The 12,182-nt window shown below is 45.9% G+C and overlaps 1 protein-coding gene across 1 annotated transcript in view; it reads right to left on the bottom strand.

Moving 5' to 3' along the window:
• Window positions 1–12,182, bottom strand: part of LOC130108549 (membrane-associated guanylate kinase, WW and PDZ domain-containing protein 1-like) — a 105,841-nt gene that overhangs the window by 54,197 nt on the left and 39,462 nt on the right.

Raw genomic sequence — 12,182 nt, 5'->3', positions numbered from 1 at the left:
TGGATGTTGGTATGTGTCCCGGTCGCTGCACTAGCGCCTCCTCTGGTCGGTCGGGGCGCATGTTCGGGGGACTGGGGGAGAATAGCGTGATCCTCCCATGCGCTACATCCCCCTGGTGAAACTCCTCACTGTCAGGTGAAAAGAAGCGGTTGGCGACTCCACATGTATCGGAGGAGCCATGTGGTAGTCTGCAGCCCTCCCCGGATCGGGGGGTGTGGAGCAGCGACCGGGTACAATTGGGGAGAAAAGGGGGGGAAATTCCAAGAACAAAGAAAAATATATTTTCGTGTTGATGAAACGGTAATACTTGACCCTCTTACAAGACAATACAGAAACAGGAGACTAACGAAAGAACCGATCAGACGTGCGAGACAATGGACTCTTCAGATCACCCACGCAGCATTAGCATCTTTTGCTAAAATGGCTAACTTCTAAATGTTAACTGCTGGGTTCACTAACCAGAGGCCTGATCCCCCCCGATGGAGTTAATGATTAGTGGACTGCGGGCGTGTTTTGCTTTCTACCGGGAACCCCGGGATCATTTTAACAGGAGGGAGCGAGCCGAAACTAGACAATAGAGACGGGGGGGCCATTGTGTATCGCTTTCTTTACAGAGAGGAGATGACATGACAAGGGCCGTCACACACCTGCCAGATGGCTGACGGAAGTTGTAAACCATCTGTGATTCGGACAAGAGCACACACACACACACACACACACACACACATACACACACACACACAGTGTGTGTGTGTGTGTGTGTATGTGTGTGTGTGTAAACAGAATATGTGTGTCCATCTCAAGGGAACAAGATTCATCGTCAGTACACAGCAGTGTGCATCGATGTCGGCCAGGTACCTATCAGGTTGCGGCACTCGGCTGAATATTCGTCAGTAGGTGTCAGTGATGACAGAGACATAACTTTGTACGGGCATATCATTTCAACAACAAAAATATCAGTGAAAAGCAAGCCTGTGCTACGATCAATAACTGAAATGCACACAGGCAAAACCACAAGGGGGGGGGGGGGGACTTTGCTTAGTCACTTCTTTAACAACAACGCTGTGCCCGTCTCTTCTCAATAGGTGGGAGAGATCATGTCGGACCCAAGGCTCTTTTCAACGTTCTGGTGTTTACCTGAGCTCCTCTGGTCGGCGAGCGAACATCGGATCCCTCAGGGTTCATCCAGCCCACAAACACCATAAACACGGGCGTACATTACGCTTGTAAATCCACAACATATTCCTTATCACATTGCTCACCGGCTCATTGGAAATGACAGCGAAGATAAATGGATGAGGGGATGATATTTATGCAAGAAAGAGCAAAGATGAGGGGGAAAAAAAATACTTGAAAAACTATTTAAGATTAATCACCTAATTGACTATAGGTAAAAGTACTATTCGCTGCAGCGCTGCTCTGTATCAATCCCGGTAGATTGATGGTGGGATGCAAGCGAGGTACTCTGGGAGCTTGAATCATAGGGCCGGGTGGTCCCATGGTGGGAGACGGTCCTGAAGCTCAGTAATGACTCTGGCTATGGAGAATGGCGTTGTTTTCCAGGCTATTCCCCACAGCTCTGGAAGGATGACTAACTCCAGTGTGCATGTACTATTTTGAACACTGAACACTCCCTTATTACAACAAATCCCTGAGATTTGGTACAGTGTTGCGTCATTGCACGGTGGTCACACACACACAAAAAAAAGCAATCGCCCCGAAGCATTTCTACATTTTAAACTCAACTGTGAACAAATTTGCATAAATCATTAGCCACACCTCTTCTTCAGAAGGGGAAACAAACAGCATGGTTTGAATACTTCACTTGCAACCGAAGCAACAAGAAAGATGGCTGGCTTGGGCAATAAACAGAATACGAAGTGTAACATAGACACAGAAAGGACACACACCCCGGTGACAGGCACACCACAACCATCCTGGTATCCTTCCAACTGGGCATAATAACTACACTACTGTATGCTCCACCTATATAAAATAAAATGAAGGTACCAGTGTATCCTGAATGAATGATGATGATGATACTTGACAGCTAAAATACTCCTTAATATATTGCTTGTCTTACAATTTCGAAATGTATTTTTATTATTGTTGTTATACTACTGGTAATAATACTAACAATAATAACAGTAATTACAATATCATATGGTGGCACAGTGGTGCAGTGGTTAGTGCTGTCGCCCCACAGCAAGAAGGTCCTGGGTTCGAACGCCAGGGTTGTCCGACCTTGGGGGTCATCCCAGGTCGTCCTCTGTGTGGAGTTTGCATGTTCTCCCCATGTCTGCGGTGGTTTTCTCCGGGTGCTCCGGTTTCCCCCAGCATCAAAAGACATGCATGTTGGGTCCGCGGTGGTGTAGCGGTCTAAGCATCAGCTTTGTGTCGATGCAGTTGCCCACTGGGGACTGGGGTTGGCGCCCCGGTCTCGTCAGATCCGACTATGGCCGGACTCGACGAAGCAGCAATAGTTGGCAACGCTGTCTTCGGGAGGGGGGCGGAGTCAGCTTGTGTTCGTCACAGGAATGCGTCTCTGTGTGTGTCGGAAAAAGCAGTGGTTCGGCCTGGATTCGCCTTGTCACGAAAGTGGCGAGGCGTCTCCTTCGAGGCTGCCGGCTGGAGAGATGCAGTTGGCGAACGCATGCAGTACACGGGTGGGTGTTTGAACTAAAATAGGGATCGATTGGCCACTAAATTGGGAGAAAAAGGGAAAAATTAGAAATAAATTTAAGGAAAAAAAAAAAGACATGCACGTTAGGGTTAATACTCCTGTCTGTGTCCCTGACCGAGGCATGGCAAGACGAGCTGGAGTTGGTCCCCGGGTGCTGCACAGCGGCTGCCCACTGCTCCTAGCTACACAGCTAGGATGGGTTAAATGCAGAGCATAATTTCCCCACGGGGATCAATAAAGTATATCAAAATCAAAAAAATCAAAAATCAAATCAAAAATACTGTCAACTGGCAGGTACAGTGACTGAGAGTTCCTATTAACATATGACACCCTCATGTATCAGCTATACTAAGTATAAATGTACTCAAATGTACAGTATTTGCTAGTCTTAGGGTTGTTTTGAAACTAGAAGGCACAATGCATATCATGAGAAATTGTCAACTAAGGTATGACAGAAAGAAATGCCGCTGCAGAAATGTGTTGTTGCTGAGGCAGAGGCCTTGTCATTTCTGTGAGCAGCTCTCTGTGGGACTCCCACCATGAGCGTCCCCTGTGCAAGACAATGACACCAGTTTAGCCAGGCTTGTCTCTGTACCAACCCAGTGTGTCCTCTCTGTTTTCTCTGGCCAGAGAAACAACAAATGGGTCTTCTCATCCCTGACCCGGGCTCTGATGAACTAACTTCCACTCAGCCATCAATAGACTCATTCTTTGCTCAGGCATGAGAAACCAGTTAATGCCTTCATGAATGGAGTATTTTAATGTACAGCGACAAATTTGCGAAACACTGCTGAAATGTCACTGATTCAGTATAGAATAACTGTCCTCAGGAAAACGTGGGGTTCTTCAGTCAAGCAATCATGTAAGGGATCTATAAAAGCTGCAAATTTGTACAAAAAACGAAGCATTGTTTTGAAATTAGCTGTGCTGGTAAGACAAACCATGAAGTGTTTTTACCATAAAAAAGTAAACAGTTTCCATTTTTCCAGTAACAACAATACCTAGGATCTGCCATGTCTTGCATTCATGCCAGAGACAGACAGAGAGAACCCCTTGGAACAGGATTTCATCTCTTCAATTTGGGATTTCTTTTAAAAATGTTCATTAGCACCACAGTGGGAACCCACCGCTGCACAGTTGCAGCCATCTTGTTTTGTTTTACAGGCGGGCTGAACGATGTTGGAAAAAAAATCAACACTGCAATCTGTTTGATTATTGCAATATGTATTGCACTATTAAAGAATGAACAGGCATTACACAATTTCACCAGATATCTGCACGTTTTAACTTGCAAAACTCCATTTGCAAAGAATTTATCACTCTAGCAATGATTCAGGTGACTTTAGAGAGAAATAAGGCGGCCCAAGAAGACACTGAATCAGAATAAATTTGTCAGATGCACTGGCTAGATTTCCTTTTCCATCAAGCAATTATCCTAACATGACTGATGGACCCATTGTACCTCACATTGCATTGTTCCCAGTGTATATTGTGATGTTGATTCTGAAACAAGACATTGTTCAGCCCACATTTGGAGAATAAAATATACTGTAGGACAGGGCTTACAATGGTAATGAAGTTACATTTTAAACCAGCTCTACTTTGGACCGTTGGTGTGTGGATGAGTGTATTCAATGGGAATCCTAGTACACTATCACAAGTTACTAAAACTTGAACAAAGACCTTTTCATTGTCAGATGAAATTCTCCCGGGTCTCTCGCTTTTCATAGACAGACTTCATTCTCATGTGCTGGGATAGGTTTTGGTTACAGGGTGGATAATATTCAGTGTCTCCATCTTATGGCGCCAGATCTCCTGTTATACCAACCTGGCACGGACATAGGATGCTAAACGTTATCGCATGCTCGGGAGGCTCTTAAATGAGTATGAATCCAGCTAAAACATCATCAGCCAACACCATCCTGGCTTTTTTAAGTCCCATTTGCTTGTCCTTTTCAGCATCACTCTTTCATATTACTCCATACTATTGGTAGTAGTAAAGTATTAAAAACTCATATTTACTGATAATTAAGTAGTTATTTGTTCCAGGCAGTTGAATGTTTATATATTTGACTCTGAATGGTGTATAATACAACAATAAAGCTACTTTAAGTGTCACGTGCCACGGGTGTTTTTCGAGAACTGCTCTCTTCTGAAAAACATATATGCAAATAACATGTAAAAACTGCATTTCTATAACATGTCAGAAATGAACGAAAGGAAGTATGATACTATGAAGAACATGACAGATGCAGCCGAAAACTGTAAAACCAATGCACACCCAGATATCCACTGTGCTAACAGAAACCGACTGGGAGGTTTATAAATGGCATTTTCAGTGACGGACATGACAAGATCCCCACGACAGGCCATAAAAAGAATAAAGTCTGTGTGAAATGTTTTCTTCAGAGGGTTAGAAACCGGTGACAAACATACCCAGAAAAACAACAGACTGCTAACTAGCTTCTTGGCTAATACGAGAGCTGGCACGGCATCCGTAAAGAACAGCTCGCCGGGCTTTATGGGAGTTAGCGGCATGGCTGGATTGTGTCCCCAGTCAGATTATTTGGCTGAAACTATCTATTGTATCATTAGACTATAAATATTTAATTTGCCAGGGACCCCCTTAGCTAACCATGTAACAATGCTACTGACATTCATACAACCAAAAGCACAACCTGATCCCTTTAAACCCACTTCCAAGTCCTCATCCAGCAGTGTCACGCAAGACATTTGTTTGTCGTAATATAAATACATTACGCTGTGATGTGCAGTCGAGTAAGTTTGACAACAAGGCTAATACGACTCCTTACTAGCCAAAACTCAATACAATACAATACAATACAATACAAAGCAGTACAAAAGCTAGCATTATGATGTACAGCTCCCTGCAGTTTCAGCTCCTCCCCGTTATTCCCCTCCTGTTTCCAACTGTACAATTAAAAAAAAACAAAAAACAAAACACAATTTCCATTGCTCTTTCAGCACAGTTTGATCGCACATCTATTGTCTCTTCCATTTTCTTCCTTCTCATCTGATCCTTTACATTCCTTTCTATCTCTTGCTAAGCCAGAGAGGCAAATGCCTCTCCATTTATCCCTTGTATCCTCTTTTTCCTCTTTGCAGACGCCTCATTCCCCCGTCCCTGTCCCTCTTTGCTCCTCAAATATTTGTGGGTATTAACGGGTGCAGCAGATGCCACTAGGTATGATTAGGTGCCTGGCCCACTGCTGACGTTTTCCTGCTACCGGGGAAGGTTGGGAAATGAAACACTCCTCATCCAATCAGCATCCACCACCCACCCACCCCCCATCCCCCTCCCCAACAACAACGTCAATCAGCCACTATGGTCCACTCCACCAAAAGAGAGAGGGAGAGGGAGGGGGGTCTGCTGTTATAGTGGGGAGACTGACAAATGGTGAAACAGCAGAGAAGGACAGAGGGAGAGAGAGGATGAGAGAGAGAGAGAGAGAGAGAGAGAGAGAGAGAGAGAGAGAGAGAGAGAGAGAGAGAGAGAGAGAGAGAGAGAGAGAGAGAGAGAGAGAGAGAGAGAGAGAGAGAGAGAGAGGCCTGACAGCAAGGATCACAGATGACAGGAAAAACAATCACCTGATGGGCATTTCAAATCCCTCTTAGAATGAACAGCTAACACTTTCTCCCTCATTCGCACCTCTCACTGTCTGACAAACAATCATCTGACACACACACACACACATACATCACATCCCAAACTGGCATAACACACGGCCAAAACAAAAAGACAGCACCACCGGTTCGTTCTGCAGCAGACTCTGCCCCCCCCCCCGCCTCGCTTTACATCTTCACTTTCATCCTGTCTGGGCATCTTGTTATGGAAGCAGTAGCATCTCTGACTTCCTCACAGGGCTGAGAGTGCGTGTGTGTGTGTGTGTGTGTGTGTGTGTGTGTGTGTGTGTGTGTGTGTGTGTGTGTGTGTGTGTGTGTGTGAGTGAGTGAGTGAGTGAGTGAGTGAGTGAGTGAGTGAGTGAGAGAGTGAGTGAGTGAGTGAGTGAGTGAGTGAGTGAGTGAGTGAGTGAGAGAGAGAGAGAGAGAGAGAGAGAGAGAGAGAGAGAGAGAGAGAGAGAGAGAGAGATCCTAGCACTGTTAAAAGGATAAGGGAGCTCTGGTAAGCAGCCTGTCCTCACTTCTGTCACATCATCAACATGTCTCTGTACCCTGTCACTGTGCTGACGCGTGGCCAACACCTCTCCGTGCAACACACGACATGTATGAACCCCGGGTTATTTCACTTTTTCAGAAAACTGCACCCAAAGATACCCCTGATTTCCAAGCAGAGTCAAAAACAGTGTGAGAACACAGAATTTAGTATCTAGAGCTCAGCGTCTTTCGGGATGGTCCACCAGAAACCGAAACACCCCCTGTTACACCCTTCATCCTTGTGCTGGGCAGTATGGAAATGTTATTTTCATGATAAACGCAGGTAATTTAATGTGATATCGGTGTATATATTGTAGCGAATTCGGGGGGGAGTCCGGGAACCGTCACCACAACCGGGACGCGAACCCATGTCTCCCACTCCGCAAGCGACAACGTTAACCAGTCGACTAAAGGCTCCGACCCGTTAGTCAAGGACCAACGTGTCTACTTATCCATGCACGTTACAATATCATGATACCTGCTTACATGCTGCACGTGAAAACACCATGTTTAAGAGTCCCGCTGCGGTTCACGACATCAAACCGGTAATGTAAAGCATAGCACCAAACCAAACCTACAGTTTTCAAGTCATTCTCCTTTTACATATTTCAGATCTGATTTTGTGAGAGATTTTAGGTAATAAGTCATTGATTTAGACGACAAAATTGTGTATCACAAGATGGCAATATCCACATTTCTTCCTGATACAATACCGCTGAAAGACGGTGAATGATAATATTGAATTACCGCCCATCTCTTCTTCAGCCACAGTGTTTTGTGCACTGGGTTCGGCCACAGAGCTGTACCTACCATTAAGATTTACTATAAAACACTCGGGTGGTGCACCCATGCGCAACCCCCCCCCCCCAACACACACACACACACACACACACTGAGAGAGCGAGAGTGAGCGAGAGAGCGAGGGGGAGAGAGAGTGAGGGGGGAGAGAGCGAGAGGGAGAGAGGGGGTAGAGAGAGAGAGAGAGAATATATATACACACACTGTATTCTAAAAATAGCTGGTAGTGGAAGACAGTATCTGTCCTCACTGGCAGTTCATAAAAAGCTCTGGACTGAGGGACATGTGTCCCTGAAGTGGCCTGTTTTGTTTCAATGTGTGCCATGACCCACATCTCGCCTCTCAACACTGGGCCACTTTGGAGATTCACTCACACAGAACGCCATCATAAACTACAGCAACAACAGAGCTGCCCTCGGTCGTTAATTACCAGTCGCAGGCCTTGGAGGACTGTGCTGTTTGGACCTCTGTGCGCTGGGCTCTGCAGTCACCCTGGACATCATTACAGCCACATGTAAAAATGGCTGTGGTCTAAATCTGTCATCTCCAGAAATATATTCTGCCACACATACCTGCATGACAGTTAACTAGGGCTGGGAGTCGGCACGTACCTCCCAACTCAATATCGCAGTGATGCTTTAGTGCCGATTTGATGTATATTGTGACTTTTCAAATATCGAAGTATTATAAATCCATCCATCCAGCCATTATCCAAACCGCCTATCCGGCTCTCAGGGTCGCGGGGGTGCTGGAGCCTATCCCAGCAGTCATTGAGGGGCATGGGGGACAGGGTGGGGCGGCAGGTGGGGAGACACCCTGGTTTCAGACTAGGAAGGCTGACCTGTCATTTTTCACATCCTCCCTGGTGAACTTGATGTGGTTTTCCACAGAGTTAATGTGGTCAGTGAAAAGGTGTACGTCCTGAGATCTAATTTCAACCCAGGTGTTGTCCACATACTTGAAACAAAGACTAGGTGGTGTACCTGATAGGACATCGGAGACCTCTTTTCCACTTCCTCCACATACAAGTTGGGGGACCTATAGGTGAAACTGGGGGACCCATAGCACACTCATGTTTCTGCCTATAGTACTGCCCCCTCTATGTGAAGTATGTGGACTAAAAACACAGCTTCAAGACACTTGGTCAGTGTTAAGGGTGGTCCTATTGCTAAGGGTGGGGTCACCCCGTAATTTCATACAGACTACCTCCACCGCTTCAGCAACAGGGATGCAATCGATGAAGAAAAACCAGGCAGTGCTGCACAGGGTCAAGAACGATAGTACTGGTAATATCTGAAGAAAAAAAAATCAGGTGCTCTTCAAGGATAGGGTGAGTAGTGGAGTGAGAATAGAAAAACAATGACCGTGCCGCTTACTTGTCGTGGAAGTCTGTGGTATTTGTACTGGTTGGCAGTCTAAAAATCCTTCATTAAATCATGGATAAAGCAACGCGTTTCCACTCTGAGGGGTCTACATCAGGGTATTATAAATCCATATTACAATTTTCAAGGCTTCATCTCCTCTTATCTGCAGTAAAATGTGCAAACTGCATGACTGCTATGAAAATATACAACCAAATGAATTTATTTCAAAGCCCGTGTTTTACAAAAATCTTGAAATATGAGTATACCGATGCAGAAATCCTCCCGTCGAATTGCTTCCCAGCATCTGTTCACTATGGGCATCCTGTGTACACTGTGTATACAAATAACACCCTGCCACTTATACACACTATTTGCACACTTGCATTTGTATAGTAACTTGCACATTGTACATAGATGTCTGCCAGGATGTCCTTCTGTATACTTTAAACCTGAATCATTTCACTGCTCGTTGTACTTGTACGTGAAGTATGTGATGAATAAAGCTTTGAATAATGAGTCTTGTGCTTCAACACTGTAACGCGGGTGAAACGCTGCAATATTGCCTACGTCTCGGCTTAGTATGGCGATTTTGCACTGAATTGGTATTTTTTTGCAGTCACCTCCACGGTTGACAGTATCAAGGTTGTAATCTGTCCACAGGTAAACGCCTTGAGAGAACACTCAGAACTTGGAGGATGCTGGAATGGTCGATGACAGAAACTAACAGGGGTTATAGTAGCAGCAGTTGAAAGATTTTTTTTTTTGGGGGGGGGGGTTCCCCCTTTTTCTCCCCAATTGTATCCGGCCAATTACCCCACCCTTCCGAGCCGTCCCGGTCGCTGCTCGAACCCCCTCTGCCGATCCAGGGAGGGCTGCAGACTAACACATGCCTCCTCCGACACATGTGGCGTCGCCAGCCGCTTCTTTTCACCTGACAGTGAGGAGTTTCGCCAGGGGGACGTAGCGAATGGGAGGCTCATGCTATTACCTCCAGTTCCCCCTCCCCCCTGAACAGGTGCCCCAACCGACCAGAGGAGGCGCTAGTGCAGCGACCAGGACACACACCCACATCCGGCTTCCCACCTGCAGACATGGCCAATTGTGTCCGTAGGGACACCCGACCAAGCCGGAGGTAACGCGGGGATTCGAACCGGCGAGCCCTGTGTTGGTAGGCAATGGAATAGACCGTCACATCACCTGGACACCCCTGAAATATAATTTCGCGGGAAGGTGGCAAAAGAAATGAGCAGCTCGGACGGATGGGAGTGAGAATAGCATTCAGTCAGCCTTGGAACAAACAAACAATCAGTGAAGGGGTAGGCCTCACTATTACGCACGCTCAAAAATGCTCGGGAACTCAAATTTCATTTAAACGATAAACGGGCAAACCTGACACAGAAAGGCCGTAAAGAAATGTGCTCGGAGGTTCACGTGCAGTTGTTTTCGATGCTGCACATCACGCTGCCGTGAGCATCGTTTAATCCACATATTGTTGTTGAGTGATGTGCTGCGTAAACTGCAGGGGGAGGACATTCACAGATGGAGGACAAAACCGTGTGATACATCCCCATCTTCACGCGTCTCACTAGGATATATATATACACGCTGCATTAATTCCAGAGCTTGACAGCATCTCTGTGGCCATGTGTCTCGGCATACCTGGATGTAGGACAAGAGGAGGGCAGCGCTTGCATTTCCACTGGTCTGGATCCTTCTGCTGTGGTATAAACACGGGGGCCAGAATACGGTGGGACAAATATTCAGAGGCCATTTTGTCCGGCTTCCGAGAAAAGCAGATTCTAGGGCCATCTGGCTACTGAATCTTTCACAACACACGAGGCTCAAATTGCACTGTTTTGACAGGCACAAACTCACATTTTCCTATGCACTGCTTGCCCATGGTAGTATCTCACATTCTACAATCACAAATACTGAGCTGGACTACATCTATTAAGATGTTAGTGCAGTGATTTTACCACAAAGTAGACGGGGGGGAAACACATAGGTGGAAGCGTATGTGATGGGAGTCCATTCAGGGTTTCCTTTTCAACGATAGCTGGCTATAATTAGAGGTTTATTAATGTGACACTTTGAAAGCATGTTGATACCGCTTAATTATGGGTTTAGTCAACGGAAAATGACACAAACTCTCTAACACAAACACTGGAAAAACACGTTGGTCTGCATGCATATTTTTGCATCAAAGTCCCACTTTGTGGCGCTTTCTGATGGGCTGACATTAAACCGTTGCTAGCTTTTACTGGGAGAGAGGGCTGTTATCTGTGGAGGCTGACTAAATATTTTATTTGTGTGACCCAGCCAATGTTTGCATCCTCTAAAAGTGGTCCAAGCCTTCTTGTGAGGCCTCACTGCGACGCAAGAGGCACCACACGTATAGCCTTCATGCATCAGTTACGGGCTGACAGATTCAAAAAGAAAAGACTGGGACTTGAACTTTTTATGACAGCATCGGGGTGCATGTTGAATTTCCGGCATCAAGTTACTGCCAGGGATAGTTTGAAAGCAAGGGATCGGAGTTGCGGAAGATAAGTAAGCCACTCGTATTCTGAATCATAGGTCACTGCACTGTGGTGAACTGGTGAAAGGGAAAGAAAAACTATTCCTGATTGGAAAAAAATGGTGTTAGGGATTTCCTTTTAAGGGTGACTACAAGTCTCTATACTTCCTCCAAACCCTTTTCCAGACTGAGACTCACAACTGCTGGTATGTTGTGACCTCTGGCTCAGAACTGGGCGGCCGTAACCTGGAGGTAAGATTACTATGGAAGAATACCTCCACTGTCCATACCTACAGTATCTCCTCCACTGTCTGCATCCACAATCTGTACTCAACGGCCACAACATTTGCCAGAGGGTTTGGGTCAATACAAGAGTTCACTGTTATGACTGTGATGATAAATTCACCTACACGCTCCTCTGGCGTGTTTTTAAAATGGTAACACCTAAGAGCCTTGAGAAGAGTCGAAAGAAACCCTCCACTTATTCCTCGTATCTCAGTGGCATGTGTGGACACACACACACACACACACACACACACACACACACACACACACACACACACACACACACACACACACACACACACACACACACACATGCCACAGACAAAAGCAGGTGAAAAATGCACTCTTCACCCTTTTG

The sequence above is a fragment of the Lampris incognitus genome, chromosome 2 (genome assembly GCF_029633865.1).
Source record: "Lampris incognitus isolate fLamInc1 chromosome 2, fLamInc1.hap2, whole genome shotgun sequence".
Lineage (NCBI taxonomy): Eukaryota > Metazoa > Chordata > Actinopteri > Lampriformes > Lampridae > Lampris > Lampris incognitus.
The sequence above is the reverse complement of the archived record's forward strand: the minus strand, read 5'-3'. Positions and strand labels throughout refer to the sequence as shown.